General features: G+C 44.9%; 1 long non-coding RNA gene across 2 annotated transcripts; it reads right to left on the bottom strand.

The window, feature by feature from the left end:
• Nucleotides 1–4,978: 4,978 nt before the first annotated feature.
• On the bottom strand, nucleotides 4,979–16,491 carry LOC119972932. 2 transcript variants are annotated; one of them, XR_005462180.1, is made up of 3 exons: nucleotides 16,400–16,491; nucleotides 16,231–16,307; nucleotides 4,979–6,017 (listed from the first exon to the last, which is right to left on the bottom strand). It is a non-coding gene; the product is annotated as an uncharacterized LOC119972932 (long non-coding RNA). The 2 variants fall into 2 exon arrangements; XR_005462179.1 differs by having other exon boundaries at nucleotides 16,231–16,490.
• Nucleotides 16,492–19,008: the final 2,517 nt, after the last annotated feature.

Here is a 19,008-nt window from a genome sequence, read left to right as displayed (position 1 = left end):
GAAATTTCTTCACCTAGAGAGTGGTGAATCTGTGAAAGTCGCTACCACAGAAAGTAGTTGAGGCCAAAAGTTGTGTAATTTCAAGAAGGAATTAGGTATAGCTCTTGGGGCTATAGGGATCATGGGATATGGGTGTGGTGATATGTTGGTGAATAATATTGTTCATAGTTAGTAATGCGACCTCAAACCAGCTGGTGGTGTCAGACCTTGGTCATGTGATGTGGGACACTCGGCAGTTGATGATAGGATGTACAAAAGGACAGTCGCACTAGTAGCTCGCAAGTAACTTTGTCTGATATATATATATATATTTCTGTTCCTAATCCTTCCACAAAGTTAGTTAGCCATGAATGGATCTTTTTGCTGTGTTTCGCTTCTTTTTTTTCAAAAAATATTTTTATTAAGGCATTTAATACCGAACCAGCAACAAAACCCAGCCAACATGACTCACATTAACAACTCCCCAATTCCAATTTCCCCCAACCGTCCCCACCTTCCCCAATCCCCCATGCCTCCCCTTTTTTAGTGGGGGGGGGGGGGGGGGGGAAGAGTGGCGGTACACTGAGGGAGAATTCAGAATACCCAATTCACCTAACAGCACGTCTTTCAGGACTTGTGGGAGGAAACCGGAGCACCCACAGGAAACCCACGTAGACACAGGGAGAACGTGCAGACTTCGCACAGACAGTAACCCAAGCCAGGAATCGAACATGGGACCCTGAAGCTGTGAAGCAACAGTGCTACCCACTGAGCTACCGTGCCGTCCCTAAGGTTAAGAATCCACTGGGAAGTAATAATCATTTATGTTGAGTGTGAAAAAATTGGGACTGAAATATCAGTGTTAAGCTTAAAGAATGGAAATTATGAAGGTATGAGGATGAAATTGGCCAAAGTGGACTGCTCATATAAATTAGCAGATAAGACAATATGTGAGCAGTGGCAGACATTTAGGGAGACAATTCATGACTCCCAGCAAAATTACCCCCCAATGAGGAGGAAAGACTCTGAGGGGAGAAAGAACCTGCCATGGATAATCAAGCAAGTTAAGGAGGGTATTACATTGAAAGCAAGAATATATAAGATGGCAAAGGTTAGTGGTAGGTCAGAAGCGTGGTATAGATTCAGAATGCAGCAAAGATGGACTAAAAACAAATCAGGAAGGAGAAAATAAACTTTGAGGTCAAACTAGCTAGAAACATAAAACCAGACAAAGAACTAAGAAAAGTAGAGCACAGGAACAGGACCTTTGGTCCTCCAAGCCTGCGCCGACCATGCTGACAATAAGACTTTTTTAAAGTACATTAAAAGGAAGAGAGAAGTAAAATAAAGCATTGGCCCCTTAGAGAATGAAACTGGGGAGGTAATTATGGAGAACAAAGAAATGACAGAGGAGTTAAATAGATATTTGCATTGGTCTTTACGGTAGATGCTACTACAAGCCTCCCAGAAACACTAAGAAAAATGAGGGAAGAATTAAATACAGTCACCATAGAATTTGTTTTAGGAAAACTAATGGGATTAAGAGCTGACAAGTCCCCTGGACTTTATGATTTACATACCAGTAATTTTAAGGAGGTTACGACAGAGACTGTGCATACATTTGCAATCATTTTTTTTAAATTCTTGGATCTGGAACTGTGCTAAAGGATTGGAAAACTGCCATTGTGGTACCCTTGTTCAAAAAGGGAAGGAAACAAATGCAGGAAACCACAGACCAGTTAGTCTAACTTCAGTTATTGGAAAAATATTAGAAGCGATTACTAAGGAGAGAATAGCAATGCATTTGGAAAGTCACAATCTGATCAAGCAGAATTAGCATGGTTTCATGAGGGTTGGGGGGGGGGGGGGGGGGGGGTCATGTCTGGCACTTACCAGAGTTCTTTGAGGAGGTCTCAGCTGAGTGGGATACAGGAGAACCAGTTGATGTTGAATATTTAGATTTTCATTCAAAGGCATTTGAGAAGGTTCCACACAACAGGCTACTACACAGAATAGGAGCTCATGGTGTTAGATCTAGGATTCTGGCATGGATAGAGGATTGGTTGACAGTTAAGTGAGTGGGCAGAAAATTGCCAAATGGAATTCAATGTAGCAAAATGTGAGATTGTTCATTTTGGAATGAAGAACGAGAAGGTGGATTATTATTTAAAGTTGTAGCACAAAGGCACTTTGGTGGTCCTTCTTTATGAAACACAGAAAGCTAGCATGCAGGTGCAGTAGGTAACATGGAAGGCAAATGGAACGCTGGCTTTTATTTCAAGGGGACTGGAATATAAAAATAAAGAGGTGTTGCTGCATCTGAACAAGATACTAGTGAGGCCACATTTAGAATAGTGTGTACAGTTTCGGTCCACTTATAATGTAATATTGTTATCATTGGAGGCAGTACAGAGGACGTTTACAAGGATGCTCCCAGGTATGGAGGGACTGCCGTTTGAAGAAAGATTAAACAGTTGGGTTTATTATCCTTGGAGTTCAAGAGAATAAGAGGTGCTATGATTGAAACATAGCAGATTCTTAGGGAGTTAGACAGGCTAAGTGCTGGAAGGATGTTTCCACTCATGGGGAGTGTAGGACCAGAGGACATGGCCACAGAATTCAGGGATACTCATTTGAGATGGATTTGAGGAAGAATTTCTTCCCTCAAAGAATGATGAATCTTTGGAATTTTTTGTCCCAGGAAGCTGTGGAGGCTGACTCCCTGAGAATTTTCAAGGCTGAGATTGCTAGGTTTTTAATCAGCAGGGGAATTAACGGAAGGGGTATTAAGGGTTACGGAGATAAGGCAGGAAAGTGGACTTAGTGAGTGTTAGATCAGCTGTGACCTTGTTAAATGGCTGAGCAGGCTCAAAAGGCTTTAAGGGCTACACCTGTTCCTGTTTCTTATGGTCTTACAGCCTTTTTGTGTTATTTCAATGACTTGACTTAAATGTAAAGGTTATGTTAGGTTTGACAATGAACAAGAAAGCTGTGGACTGCAAGAAGGGGCTGGTTTAGCTCACTAGGCTAAATTGCTGGCTTTTAAAGCAGACCAAGCAGGCCAGCAGCACGGTTCGATTCCCGGGGCAGGTGCCGGAATGTGGCGACTAGGGGCTTTTCACAGAAACTTCATTGAAGCCTACTCGTGACAATAAGCGATTTTCATTTTTCATTTTCAAGATACCAATGGACTGGTCAAGTAGACAAAAAAGTGGAAAATAGAATTCAATCTAGAGAAGTGATATAGATGTAATACATTTGAAGAATGCAAACCAGACAAGAGAATACACAATAAATGGTAGGATACTGAGAAGTTTAGAAGAACAGAAGGATTTTGGAGTGCCTGCCCACAGATTCTTGAAGGTGGCAGGGCAGTTGACCATGTAATTAAGTAGGCATATAAGATACTTTCCTTTTTTAGCCAAGGCACAGAATATAATAGCAGGGAGGTTATGATAGAGTCTATAACACACTAGTCTGATGATAACTAGAGTGCTGCTTACTGTTCCTTTCAGGATGGATGTGATTACAGGGCGTAGGAAGAGAGGATTTAAAAGGACATTGCTAGGAATGGAAAATTTTAGCTATGAGGAAAGAGTTTATAGACCAGGTTTGTTTTATTTGCAGGGAGATTTAATTGAGGTCTGAAGCGTATACAATTACAAGGAGCCAGGCTGGAGTTGGTAGGAAGGAGCTATTTTTCAAAGCTGAGAGACTAATGACCAGTGATGATAAGTTTAAAGTAATCGGCAGAAATAGTAGAGGGGGTTTGAGAAGAAGGCTTTCACCCATAAAGCATTGAGGGTCTGAAACTCACTGACCAAGTTTCTCAGCATACTATTTGGCACAATAGTCATAGAATCCCTGTAGTGCATTCAGCCCCTCAAGTCTGCGTCGACCCTCCAAAAGAGCACCCTATCTAGGCTCACTCCCCTGCCCTATCCCCATAATCCTGCCACCCCACCTAATCATTGGACACTAAGGCGCAATTTAACATGGCGCCACCTTTGAATCTATTCATTTAATTTTTTTTTAAAATATTTTTTATTAAAGCTTTTTCAACCAGAATTTTTACATAACAGAAAAATAATATTCATTTAATCTTAATTGCTACTGAATAAGGACCATTTAGTTCTGTGAGCTCCCATGTACTACAAAGCATCAACTATTTGTGCATCATGTTTGGGCACATTATTGCTTCAAGGGATGTCAATGACTGGACTTCTTCATGCACAACCTATTCCCTGTTTGACATGCTGACCCAATTTTCCTATCAGTGGTGAAATTTCAGCTTTGCCACTAACTGTACAAAATAATTCATACTTGGCCGCAGGCTGCAGCAGATATTTGCTACAGCAGTAATGGAAAAATTCAAGCCCAAGGCCCAGCAACTGGTGCATTCTGAGTGAAGTTACACTTCCATTGACGTCCTGGAAGGAGCCGTGTCCCTTGAGGTGAAGCAGCCAGTCAGTCAGTCATTGTCCAGGTTGGTGCTTCATGATGCTTTACGATAATTTCAAGTATATTCAAACTTTAAAAGACTATTAAATACTTTTAAAAGTGTAAAATCCTTTAAAGACTTTTACTCACTTTTAAAACTTCTTCAAGCTTTGAGCAATTATCATACACTTTTAAATACTTCTTAATGTTTTAAAAACCTTTGGATATTTTAACAAACTTTGAATGGCAAGCTTGCAATCGAGCCCAATTTACTGAGTGATAATCAATGTCCCCAGCCTCACTCCGACCCAGCACCCCCCCCCAACCCCACACAAGACATCCCCATCCTAATCACATTTTTGCAAAAAATGCCAGCTTGGCACCTTGGCAGTGCCAACCTGGCACCCAGGGTGTGCCCCATCCATCTGGCAGTGTTACATGGGAACCTTAGCAGTGCCAGTCTGGCACCCAGGTGGCACATGGAAAAATTTGCTCCAAATGCAGCAACCTAAATCACTTTGCTGTTCAATGCAGAACTGCTTTAAAAGAGACACACTTAAAAAACATCCAATTTAATGAAGAAACAAATGAATGCTCAGAGTGTTAATACAAGTGCAGAAACCTCAAAAGGTGAATAACTCTGATGTTAATATAGATGCTGATTGTCTTGAAGATTCTTTCTTTGTGGGTATTGTTGAGAAGTACCAGACAACTGTAAAGAACACTTCGTATCCACAGATACTGCTTCCCATGCAATCGATTAACATGGAATCTGAATGGAACATTCCATTATAAGTCAATGGTTCCGAGATTGTGTTCAAACTGGACACTGGAGCATCTGCAAATGTAATCACTTCTCTTGATTTATCACAACTTTGTCATAGTCCCAAGATTCAGAAAACTGACTGCCAGTTACGTGACTACCATGGTAACATGATTACTTCTTTAGGATAATACTATCTCTGAGTGACAAACAACGACACTGCGATATCCTTGTGGTTCGAGATTGTTGAAGCCAAACGATCTTCACTATTATGTGCACAAGCCTGTCAAGACTTACACCTTGTGAAATGAATCTACAGAATCTTCCACCTGTGCAGGAAGATATTGAAAGCATCCTCACTAAATTTCCTCAGCTTTTTGAAGGTATGGGTACTCTTCCTTTCCAATACAAAATTCAATTAAAAATGAATGCTAAACCTGTGGTATACCTAGGCCTGGATATCGCCTAGGTCCTGCTGCTTTTGGTATGGACTGCTTCAGAATGTAAGAGTTGCAAATATTCCCACTTCTGATCTTATGATGGAAGGAAGGTCATTGATGAATAAGCTGAAGATGGTTGGGCTGAGGAACTCCTGCAGTGATGTCCTGGAACCGAGATAATCGACCTCCAACAACCACAACCATCTTCCTTTGTGTCAGGCATGACTCCAACCAGTGGTGAGTGTTCCCACTGATTTGCATTGATTCCAGTTTTTCTAGGGCTCCTCGATGCCACACCCGTCCACAGGAAGTCAAGGGCAGTCACTCTCACCTCACATTTGGAGTTGTTATCCATGTTGCGCCAAGGCTGTAATGAGGTCAGAAGCTGAATAACCCTGGAAGAAGACAAACGGGCTGTCGGTGGGTAGGTTATTGCTGAGCAAGTGTCACTCGATGGCACTGTTAATTATCACTTCCATCACTTTACTGAGTAATGATGAGTAATGGCAACAGCTGGTTTAGTCATGTCACTGTATAGTCTCTTTTAAACTGAGCCTGTTAAATGAAGAAGAAATTATAGTAGCACACAGCAGATGTATTAAATCTTCAAGTGATGTGATATGCATGCCTTAAAAGTGACTTGCACCAGAAGTTGATAGGGGAAGCATTTCTACTTGTAAGCATATTTAGTGGCCTTTCAGATAATTGACTGAACTAATAGGGATCTAGAATATGTCTCGCTGCCACATTTTGGCTCAATTCAGGGTTTATGTTACTTGGCATCATAAGAGCTGTGGGCAGGACATTAGTCACAGTGGACCAATGTTCATCTTCTTGACACTTAGGCGCTATCCAATGGCAATGCTGCGTCGGGAAAGCAGTCCGCCGCGGTGATCTCACGAGACGTTGCGTTGTAAATCCTGCTCAAATTGTGCAGGATCACTTTTTGGCAAATCTCCATATTAGAGCGAGACAACTAGCCTCACTTTATTGTGGAGATTCCTGAGGTACCTGAGGCTTTGGGATTCAATCCATTTGTCTCAGAGACCTCGGGCACTGATCTCCACAAATGGGACCAGACAGAATGGCACTCATGGGTGGGTGGGTATGGGGTGTCCCAGGGGATTGGAGGCCCCCAGCTGCATGTCCTTTGGTAGGGTGGTGCCCTGGTGCCACCTGGATTTTAATGTGGGCGGGCATGTCCACAACGTCCACACGTCATGACGTTGCTTTTGTCATGCGCAAATTGGTTGCGCTCATGCGCTGAACGGTCTTCGTCCAAATCGCGTAGTTTGTTGACGTACGCATGTGCAGAACAACTATGCGCATGCGCAATGTGGTTACTGTCCGAAACGCGTTTGTCTCTCAACTGCGCCACAGATCCAATGCAGTCGGCCCCGAGGTGCCTTTTCGCGCCCTTTTCCTTTATCAGTATTTCTGAATATTGATTTTTGATATTTCGTTCGCTCTACATATTTCAACTGCATCTTCCAATTTTAATTCTTTCTGCCTTAAGAAACTTGCTCTGAATTTCTCATCTTTGATGCCAAAAACGATTTGAACCTTGATCATTGAGTCTGACAAAATTGAGAAATTGCAGGTTTGTGACTTTAATCTAAAGTCAGTAATGAAGCAATCTACGGATTCGCCATCTTTCTGCACTCTCGTTTTAAAGACAAATCGCTCATAGGTTTCATTAACTTGAGCTTTGCAATGAAGATCAAATTTTTTCAATAACTACATTAAATTTATATTTATCATCTTACATGGAGAATTGGAAGGAGTTATGTCATTCAATAGCCTGTGGGCAGCCATTGTTAGAAATATTGCGAGTTTTCTGTTATCACTAGAAATATCTAAATCTGAGGCAGAGAGGTATAGTTGAAATTGCTGCTTAAATATTTTCCAATTTACATCAATTTTACCAGAAGTCCGGAACTGTTTCAGAGTCTCTGAAACTGTTCTCCAAGATAGACAGAAGTCCTAGGGCGAGATTCTCCGCACTCCCGACGGTGCGGAGAATAGCGTGGCTCGTAAAATTTTACGGCCATGCTGTTCCGACGCCCTCCCGCTATTCTCCCCCCCCCCACGCCCAACTCCCAACACGAATCGCTGCCGCCGTTTTTTTTACGCCCGGCAGCGATTCACAGTTGATAGATGGGCCGAGTTCCCAGCCCTTTACGGCTGTTTTTACGAACGGCAAACACACCTGGTCTGGCCGTTCGTAAAAACGGCCGTAAACACTCGCATTTTATAACCATGGCACCGATTGGCACGGCAGTACCACGGCCGTGCCAAGGGTGCCATGGGCCCGCGATCGGTGGGCACCGATCGCGGGCAGCGGGCCCGATGCCCGCGCACTATTTCTCCTTCCGCCGCCCCGCAGTATCCATTCGCGGGGTGGCTGAGGGTCAACCCGGCCCGCGCATGCGCGGGTTTCGCGCAAATGCGCGATGACGTCATCCGCGCATGCGCGGGTTGGAGTCTTCCAATCCGCGCATGCGCGGCTGACGTCATATGACGCGTCAGCCGGCGCTAACTCCGGCAAGCGGGCATAACGAAATTCGTTAAGCCCGTGATGCCGGAGCTTACGGCGTCGGGCTGCTAGCCCCGACCGGGGACCAGAATCGGTTCCCGGTCGGGAAGGGGGGGGGCTGGCGTCAAACCCAGGCGGGTTTGACGCCAGCCTTACGATTTCTCCCGTTTTGGGAGAATCGCGCCCCTAGTGTTTACAAAGAACATTAAGCTATATATTTAAACCAAAACTAATTTATTTTACTCTGCTTGAAATGGTTTGTACACTCTACTGAGAAACAGCTAACAAGATAATAGTGTTGAATCCATGTTACACTAATTTATTATCTCTCTCTAATACAACCAACGCTCTAACTCAGCCTCACACTATCCTTCTCCATCAGCTTCTCCCAGAATGCTTAGAGATGCAGCCTTTTATAGGGCTACACAGTGATGCCATCTAGTGTTGATACACATGAACATCATCGTGTTAAATCTTTACTCTCCTTAGATTATACATATCATTACAATGGCTACAAAAACAGATCTAAGGCTAGGAATCCTGTGGCGAGTAACTCCCCTCCTGACTCCCCAAAGACTGTCCACCATCAACAAGGCACAAGTCAGGAATGTGACGGAGTATTCGCCATTTGCCTGGATGAGTGCAGGTCCAACAACACTCAATACTGGGGCCATGCAAGGCTGCGTACTTAGCCCCCTACTATACTCCTTATACACACATGACTGTGTGACAACGTTCGGCTCCATCCCCATCTACAAGTTTGCTGATGACACGATGTAGTGGGTCGGACCCCAACCTATGATGAGTCAGAGTACAGGAGGGAGATAGAGAGCCTAGTGGTATGGTGCAATGACAACAATCTCTCCCTCAACGTCAGCAAAATTAAGAAGCTGGTCATTGACTTCAGGAAGCGAAGTGTCGTACACACCCCTGTTTGCACAATGGTGCCGAGGTGGAGATGTTAGACAGCTTCGAATTACTATGTGTATACATCACCAACAATCTGTCCAGGTCCACCCACATCAGCAGTACAGCCAAGAAAGCACAACAGCACCTATACTTCCTCAGGAAATTAGGGAAATTTGGCATGTCCACTTTGACTCTTACTAATTTTTGTAGATGCACAATAGAAAGCATCCTGGGCTGGATTCTCTGTCAGCCGACACTGAAATCAGAAAACGCGATTGGCCGGAAAATCGTTTCCGATGCCGAAATCGAGGCGGGTGCTGGTTTCAGGCCAAGTCACAATTCTCTGTCGCCTCGGCAGCGGCGTCAATACATTCCAGAATGCAGGTACATAAAACACCGCTGGCGTATCAATACAGGCCTCACCCAGTATTCTCGGGGGCCTCCACAATTCTCCACCTCCACTGGGGGTATTCCTGATGTCGAAGTTCACTTGTGCTTATAAAAATCATGAAACTGCGCCCTGACTGATGAGGGAGAGAGAGGAGGTAGGACATGGAGAGGCGCAACTGTGGGGTGCCTGTCCTGGCACTGGCCGAGCGGGCTGGGGTGGGGGGGTGTCCTGCCAGGGCTGGATGGGGGGGGGGGGTAGTGATGGGGGAAACGGGTCGTGAGGCGAGGGTGACCCCCCCCACCGGACTGGAACGGTGCCCATGCATGGACACCATCACCACAGCCTGAAAGGAAGCATCTTGTTGTGCACCCCACTGACCACTGACGTTGGCCCCTAGTTCAGCAAAGTGACGCTGGCCATACGGTGGCCCCACCCCACCATCACCCACACCCCAGACCCCACCTGGCCGCCACCTGCCGGCAGGGCATCAGGCAACGCCCACTGTAGCCCTTGGGGCAGCCGCAGAGCGTACCGCTGGCAAGGGCAGCGCCAGCCGATCAGAGGCTGAATCTAATTGGAGGAGTTGAAAACAGCACAATACTTAATTTGTATTGATCAGGGCGAGCACAGACAACAGACCAAAAGTGAGAGAAAGGCCAGCGAGGCAGGGCAGAACGGGCCTGTGACGTGAGGAGAAAGGGGTCTGCAAGGCTGAGGGGTTCGGGCATTGGGAAAGGGGGGGGGGGGGGGGGTGTGAGCCCTGGAAACGAGCAGGGGGATTGGACCTCAGAAATAGGTGACCGTGAGAGAGAAATGAGTGCATGAGAGAGATAGTGTATGAGAGAGATGAATGTTTGTGAGTTAGAGATGAGTGCGTGTGAGAGATTGGTCTGTGTGTTTGAGCGATGAGTGAGAGAGCTGCGACTGTGTGAGAACACGTGTTAGTGATGAGTGTGTGTGTGAGATGAGTGTGAGTGTGTGAGAGAGGGATGGGTGTGAATATGAGAATCAAGCATTCCAGCAGCATTCTTCATATTTGAACGAAAGGAGCAACAAGGCTCCTCCCATTAAAAATGACAAGTAAGACCCAGGAATGTTTTGAATAAGGGAGCTTTTTAATTATAGTAAACATATACATATAAGAAATAGACAAGATTTCCATGCATTAGGTTTTGTCTGTTTGAACCTATTGTGCGAAGACAATCTTTTTTTGTGATTGGATCTTCAACACATTAATAATGGGCGGGATTCTCCGGCGCCGGTTTTTTGGCGGGGACGGGAATCGCGCCACGCCAGTCGGGGCTATTGGCAGCGGTCCCGCCCCGGCGATTCTCCGGCCCGCGATGGGCCGAGTGGCCGCCCGTTTCGGCAGGTCACACCGGCGTGAAATACACCAGATCCCTACCGGTGGGACCTGGCTCTACGGGCAGCCTGCGGAGTTCTAGGGGGCACGCGGGGGGATCTGGCCCCGGGGGGTGCCCCCACGATGGCCTGGCCAGCGATTGGGACCCACTGATCTGCGGGCAGGCCTGTGCCGTGGGGGCACTCTTTCCCTCCGCGCCGGCTGGTGTAACAGTCCACCATAGGGTGAAGAACCCCCCCCCTGCACATGTGCTGTGATGACGCCAGCACACACTGGCGCTCCTGCGCATGCGCCAACTCGCACCTTCCATACCTACCAGGCGGCCCGACGCCGGAGTGGTTCACGCCACTCCTCGGCGCCAGTACAGCCCGCCCTGCCGGTTAGCGGAGAATCCCACCCAATGTTTCTCAGGGGTTCCTTCAGTACTCTTCGGAAGTTAAATGGGTTCCGTGGCTGAAAAGGTTTAGGAAACCCTGATCTAGAACGACAAAGGCGACAGGCATGAATGAACACCACCATCTGGATGTTCCTCTCCAAGCCACTCACAGTCCTGACTTGGAAATATATCGCCGTTCCTTCAGTGTTGTTCGGTCACCATCTTGGAACTCCCTCTCTAACAGCACTATGGATGTACTTGCATGACATGGTCTACAGCAGTTCAAGAAAGCAACTCAGCTCCAAATGGACACACAACAAACCAATGAGTCAATTCAGATAACATCTATATGGAAATATATTTTTGATTCTGTCGATTCTCTTTTTATCAGCAGGAGTTCTACAAAGAGAAAGTTACTTTAGCTAGTAGCGTGCTGCAGCAAAGTAACTGACGAGCTGTGCCCATAGATTCCTGGCACTGTAAAACGGTAAATCATTAGGATCATTACTGGAGAGCTCCCTGGGCTCCCTCGCCTCTCCTGGCTCCTCAACCTAGGTCCCCTTGGCTCTCCAGGCTCTTCTTCCAAGGCACCTCTCTCCACGTGCCCTATGGCACCCTATGCCACCCTCTGACTCTTCTCCCCACCTACCCCAGGTTCCTCAGCACTCGATACAATTCGAGTTTTTGTAATTCTTATACTGTATCTTAAACCGAACTATATTTTTAATTCTTGCTTGTGATGCACCCTCAGTAAAAGCAGCTAAGAGATGACACGATGGGAAAATGTGGTTTGAGCCTTCATTGACCAAATGTTTTTTTTGGCCTGTATGGTTTGTAAAAATGGTAAAAAAAGTAAATTTCAGCAGAAATTCAGCCAAACGTGAAAACAGACAGGCTGCTGTGTGAGAACTAAAGGAGCCATCTTCAAAGAATCCCAGATCCAAATGAAACAAATTCATTAAGTCCCAAAACCTTATTTGCTTCAGTCACGTCGGACATTGAAATATTTATAAGTTGTTAGGAGTCTGAGAGTGGGAGGTCAGAGATCCTGAAGCTCTGTCCTGGCCAGTGCAGGCACATAGGTGGTACATGATGGGCAGGATTTCCCAGTGCCACCCACGGTTGGGATTTTCCTTTCCCATTGAAAGTCAATCAACTTTTGGCTGCCTCTCAAAATTTAACGTTCCCGCCAGCGATGGTTCTTGCCATGGGTGGGACTGGCAAATGCCGGCCAATATCTTTCCCAATTGGGTCATTCAAATAATAGTGCGGAGCTGATTGGGCTAAATCAGTCTCCATTGGTTTTGTTGTGTAAAAGAAACTTTAAGAAGTGTGCTCTGAGCACAGTGATTGTAGAAGTATTCGGCCAGATTCGGTTTGGGATCATCCCACGGACTAATCCTGGTAGTAGGATGGATTAGAGGAAGGCCTACATGACCATTGACTGCTGAGACGATAGCTAGGGTATGGCCATTTGATGCAGCCATTTGGAGAACAGACTTCTACCCAGATATGTTATAGTAATACTGTTGTGCTTTGATATCACTGCTGAGATATTAATATTTATAAAGTTTCACTTTTACTGAATAAAATATAACCACTGTCATCAATTAGGGTTCTCACTTTGGATCATTTCAGTATTTGAGAGCAAAGAGATTAAAAGGGTTAGATAAATTTGACAACCCCAGTTGCAACAGCAGGGAGTGGTGCTGCAGATGCAGAAGGCTTTGGTTATGACTGCAAGAGTTCTGGACACATCGCTTGACCTCAGGCATGGACACTATACTTGCCATTCCCTTTGCTTTGTAGCCATGGAAGAGATATGGAGCAGAGGTAGTACAGCAGAGCGAAAACGTTTCAGAGGGAGGGGGCAAAAAAGGCTCTGGCAGGAGGTCTTGTCCCCATAAGGTTTTCCACGTTACCTCCGTCTAAGCGGAGCACTGTATGCACCGTCTGCAATTCACGAAGGAGGTGTGCAGAGAACTCTCTTGGAAACAGACATGTAGCCTCACAGCCACATGAGGTGGCCACAGCCAATGGCTGTAAAGATACCTGTAGGCCTTCCAAGCTGGGACAGATGACATAGGTAAATGTTCCCAGTGCACCATCCATTTCTGCATCAGAGAGATGACAGAGGCTCCGTATGACAGGACAGGGAACTTCAAGGAGGGGTGGCATGGTGACACAGTGGTTAGCACTGCTGCCTCACAGCACCGGGGACCCAGGTTCAATTCTGGCCTTGGGTGACTGTATGGGTAGAGTTTGCATGTTCTCCCCATATTTGCGTGGGTTTCTTCCGGGTGCTCCGGTTTCTCCCACAGTCCAAAGATGTGCAGGTTAGTTGGATTGGTCATGCTAAATTTCCCCCTAGTGTCCAAAAAAAAAGGTTGTGTGGAGTTATGGGATTGCAGACATAGGGCGAAGAAATGGGCCTAAGTAGGGTACTCTTTCAGAGTGTCGGTGCAGACTCGATGGGCCGAATGGCTTCCTTTTGCATTGTATGAATTCTAGAATTCTATGATTCTATGATTCATTATGCTCCCTCAGAAAAGACAGGAGCAGCTGAAGAGTATGTGTGGCTTTGCCAGGATAGCGGTCTTCTCAATGCTGCAGGGTGCTATCGATTGCACATACATGCCATTATGATTGAAATACAAATTAGGAGCAAGATTAGACCAGCCTCAAAGGTTACCATTTATGGAATGTGCAGTTGGTATGTAACCACACTCAGCATATCATACCAGTAAATGCTGCTATCCGGACTGCTGTCATGGTATCTTCCTTGTGCGCCAGCAAATTTAAATCAGAGGGTATCTACTGAGCAACAAGAGCTATCCTATCTACACCTGGTTCCTCATTCCCCTCTGCAACCCATCATGCATATAATGCTGTGCTGCCACAAGAAACATCATCGAGCAGATGATTGGCGTGCTGAAGCAATGGATCTGTTGCCTTAATCTCTCTGAATGCGTCCTCCAATACTTATCAAAGAGGGCGTCCTATGTTTATTGTTGATGGGTGTAAATATGGGAGAAAATGTGAAAAAGGAGGAAAATAAAAAAATATTTTTTTTAAAAAGAGGGTGTCCTAATTTATGGTCATCATGAGGGAACAGCCCGTGCCTCTGGGGATTCAGTGACCACCTCAGGAGGAGGAAGAAGAAGAGGAGGAGGAAGGGGGGAGACACTTGGCACATCCACCTTCCAAATAGGTTATCCTCATTTGAGTACTTTATTTGCCTCAATAAAGGCTCCATAGGGAGCCAAAAGCCCACCCTCGCAACTCCCACAAACCCTGGTCCAGCACTCTGAGCCACAATTTCAGTACTTGTGATGTGCCCACCATCATTATTTAAATTTGGGGCTTCCCTGAACTGAGCATTGGGGGCTACCAACAGATAGGTGCTAACACTAAGTACAGCAGGTCATAGGATTTTGGTGTCAATATTCTAAATCGCTGTGTAATCTAGCTCCTGTCATGCTGCTACTCAAACTGCTGAGAACTGTGTTGGTTGTTTATTCCTCACGTGATTTTTTTTTCTTAAGAAAACACAGCACTTGATATATCAGATTCAATCCAGTCCAATTCAGTTAAGCTGATTTGGTCTCTCATACACCGAGCGGCTAAACTGCTTTGGAAATTAAGTAGTGCCACGTCATATGGAGAAGCAGTTCATTAGAAGATGTAAACATACTAACAGGACTCAACAGTTACTCATTTTCAACATGTACTCTGCCTGAATGCCTGCTTTACATCACAATGAATGAACATGGCTTTATTTAATTTTTCAGAATTTATGAAGTCACGGAGTTGAATGTGTACAATAACATAAGGCACTATGCGAACCCTGAAATATTTTTTAAAAATTAAAAACTAGTGGATTTGCTGTGTAATTTTATTCAATAATTTGAAGGAAACACTTTCAGGTAAACAGGCCCAATATGGTATTAGTGTGTTGTTCAGATGGATCCGTGTACAACTGGATTATTTCTTTGCAACTTGGGGCATGATGCAAATGTCCTAATATTTATTCATTCATCATCTCTCTGCTTGCTGACCACATTTGTTTCCAGTTAAACATCATAATCTTAAAATTCTAACCCTTGTTTTCAAACCCGCCAATTACCTCTGCCCTCCCTATCCCCTGGTTAACAGTCACTCCCTCACTCCTCCCACCTTGCGATGATCTCTGAGGTCTGCCAATCCTGGCCCCTTGAACATTCATCATTTTAATTACTTCACCATTAAAGGCCATGCCTTCAGTTGCCAAAGATCCAATGCTCTGGAATTCCCTCCCTAGATGCTTCTGTCACTTGAACTCTTTTTCCTCCTTTAAAATACTCCTTAAAACCTATCTCTTGGTCACCTTCCACAGTGTCTTCCTATGTGACTCAGTGTCAGAATGTACCTATGAAGTGCCATGGGGTGTTAGATGAGACAATATTTATTACCCATTCCTTGGTTCCTGAGTGCATGTTAAATCAAGCACACAGGGGTGGCATGGTGGCACAGTGGTTAGCACTGCTGCCTCACAGCACCAGAGACCCGGGTTCAATTCAGGTCTTGGGTCACTGTTTGTGTGTTCTTCCAGGGCCGGGGGTTTCCTCCAGGTGCTCTGGTTTCCTCCCACAGTCCAAAGATGTGCAGGTTAGGTAGATTGGACATACTAAATTTCTCCTTACTGCCCAGGGATGTGCAGTTAAGGTTGTGGGGCTGTGGGTATAGGGTGGGGTGAACGGGGGGAGTGGACATAGGTAGAGTGCTCTTTCTAAGGATCGGTGCAGTCTAGACGGGCCAAATGGCCTCGTTCTGCACTGTAGGGATTCTAAGTATTTTAGATTTGGGACTGGAAACAGGCAACTCTCCTTGATAACCATTGGTGAACTGGTTAAGTTTCAAACAGCTGTCATAGTCTTTACTATGGTGTCAGCCCACATATTACAAGATTTATTATTATTTTATTTATTTAACTTTTACAATTTACACTTCACAGTCTCTGGGTTGCTAATCCAGTACTATAATTACGAGGTTACCTTGGTGCATTGTCTTGGCAGATTTTCTCAGCTTGGCTATTTTTCTCTCACTTGCACCCAACGGCGAGGTCAACAACCTGAAGTGAATTAGAGGTCCATTCATGCCATGGTATCTGAACTGCGAATAAATCAAAACCTTTCGAAATAATAGACGGTAGTCTTAACTCACTTTTATTTTCAAATCCATCCTGTTCCGTGCTCAAGGTCATCCAGTTGCCAAATCTTTACTACTTACCTTCCTCCATTTGATTCTTTTTTCACTCGTCCCATGTTTATTTTCCGCAATGCTTTATCCCAGATATACCTTGGCTACTCCCCCAACCAATGTGTGTTCATGTTGCCATCCCCTGCCTACTCTGATTGTTGTTGTATGCTCCAATTATGCCCATCCATTCTGAAAGCAAATTTCTTATCACAAGGAGTGTGAGAGAATGAAGAGCATAAATATGGTGGGTGAGAGAGGAGAATTCAGATGCAAGATTACAATTCTAACCAATAATCCCTTCCTTACATTGCAAGTCCAACTTATGCGGTGTATTTTCCTCATAAGTCCTCATGCATTACTGTTGCTGATTCTTTTTGCTTTCTCAGATCGCTTTCCCTCACATAGTTTTCGCTAAAATGTATCTCTGGTGCCATCTGCTGAGCAGATAAAAAACAAAAATGTTCAAGCAACAGTACAGATATGAGAAAAGAATGATTTAAAAAAGAAAGCATTCTATCTCTATTTCCTTTCACAACCTCAGAAGATCCAAAGTACTTTACAGTCCTTGGAGCACTTTTTGAAGTGTAGATACTTGTTGGAATATAGGAAATGTGACAGTGAATTTGAGTAGTGCAAGGTGCCACAAACAGCAGTTTAGTTATGACAAGATAATTTGCCTTAGTTGAGTTGATTGATGAAAAAATAGTAGCCAAGAATCCAGGAATAATAATACCCCTATTCTTCGTAGAAATAGTGGCATGATTTATTTTATGTCCACCTTAAAGAGCAACTGAGTCTCAGTTTAGCATCCCACCCAAATGATAGCACCTGCAACAATGATATACTCTGGGCGGGATTCTCCGCCGGCGTGATTCTCCGTTTTGCCGGCGTCCGGGGGTTTCCTGACCGCGTGGGGCTGCCCCACAATGGGAAACCCCATTGAACGGAGAATCCCGCCGGTGGGTCAAGGCTGAAAAGTGGCGTGGTGGGGTGGATAATCCAGCCCACTGTCTTTTCTATCATGGGATCTGAGCATCACTGGAAAGGCCAGCACTTGTTGCCCATCCCTAATTAATAATAATCGCTTATTGTCACAAGTAGGCTTCAATGAAGTTACTGTTAATTTCCCTCAGACTGAATGACTTACTAAATCGTTGCAGTGGAAAGTTCAGAGTCAAACACTTGCTGTGGGTCTAGACTTACATGTAGATCAAACTGGGTAAGGACAGCAGATTTACCCTTCCTACAGGACATTAGTGAACCAGATGGGTTTTTATAAACATCACTTGTAATCAGCATGGTCACCATTACGGAGAATAACTTTCAATTGCAGATTTTATTAATTCCACCAGCCCATGGTGGGACTTGAACCCATGTCCATCGAGGTTAGCCAGTTCAGTGATATGAGTTTAATTCTCCAGTAATATAATCCAGAATGTTTATGTGCCAAAACAAAATCCAGTTTTTTAAGTCATATGATGTTGGGTCATGTCATGAGAATGTCACTTTAAGAAATGTTTGGCTGCTCATGTTTCTGCAGTGATGTCAGAGTGTGGGTGGAGCTGAGCTCTGGCTCTGCTTTTTCATTTCACTTTGAGAAAAGCTTGGGTGTGGTTTCGCTTTCAGTGTTGGAGCTGAAGCCAGACAAAGCAGGTGTACTGCTGTTCTCTCTGCCATGAAAAGACTATCTCTTGATCATTTGGTGAATTAAGAATTATAAATGTTTTCAGTAGTGAATGTAAACCTGATGTGCTTCTGTTGAAACGTGTTTCTTTTGTCTTCTGGATGTTGTTTGGGACGTTATTAAGGATTACTTAGTATTGTATTCTTTGGGGGTTGTATTTGAACTAATGGTTGCTAAGATGTTCACTATATGTTTTAAAAAGGTTTACTTGAGTTCATAGAATAAACATTGTTTTTCTTTAAAAAATGTATTTCCATTTCTGCTGTACCACACCTGTAGAGTGGGCCGTGTGCCCCCCATACCACAATCTATTAAATATTGTGGGTCAGGTGAACTCCATGATATACTTTGGGGTTCTCTAATCCCTGGCACATAACAGTAATTCACCTCATAACCAGTTGTTGTCAGGTTCAGGCAGTTGAAGGTCAGGGAAATATATAACCAGCTGGCTGGGATGGATGTCTTCAGCAGCTACACAGAAATAAACCCCAGTATGCAGTGTTGCACCAGATTGTGGAGGAACACAGGAGTGACATTAACAGCAGAGAAGTATGGGCAGCACGGTAGCACAAGTGGACAGCACTGTGCCAGGGTCCCAGGATCGATTCCCCGCTGCGCGGAGTCTGCATATTCTCCCCGTGACTGCATGGGTTTCTTCCAGGTGCTCCAGTTTCCTCCCACAGTCCAAAGACATGCAGGTTAGGTGGATTGGCCATGATAAATTGCCCTTAGTGACCAAAAAGGTTAGGAGGGCTTATTGGGTTAAGGGGATAGGGTGGAAGTGAGGGCTTAAGTGGGTCGGTGCAGACTCGATGGGCTGAATGGCCTCCTTCTGCACTGTATGTTCTATGTCCTACCTAAGTGCATGGGATAAGCGTCTCGCTCACTG

The sequence above is a fragment of the Scyliorhinus canicula genome, chromosome 10 (genome assembly GCF_902713615.1).
Source record: "Scyliorhinus canicula chromosome 10, sScyCan1.1, whole genome shotgun sequence".
NCBI classification, from domain to species: domain Eukaryota; kingdom Metazoa; phylum Chordata; class Chondrichthyes; order Carcharhiniformes; family Scyliorhinidae; genus Scyliorhinus; species Scyliorhinus canicula.
The sequence above is the reverse complement of the archived record's forward strand: the minus strand, read 5'-3'. Positions and strand labels throughout refer to the sequence as shown.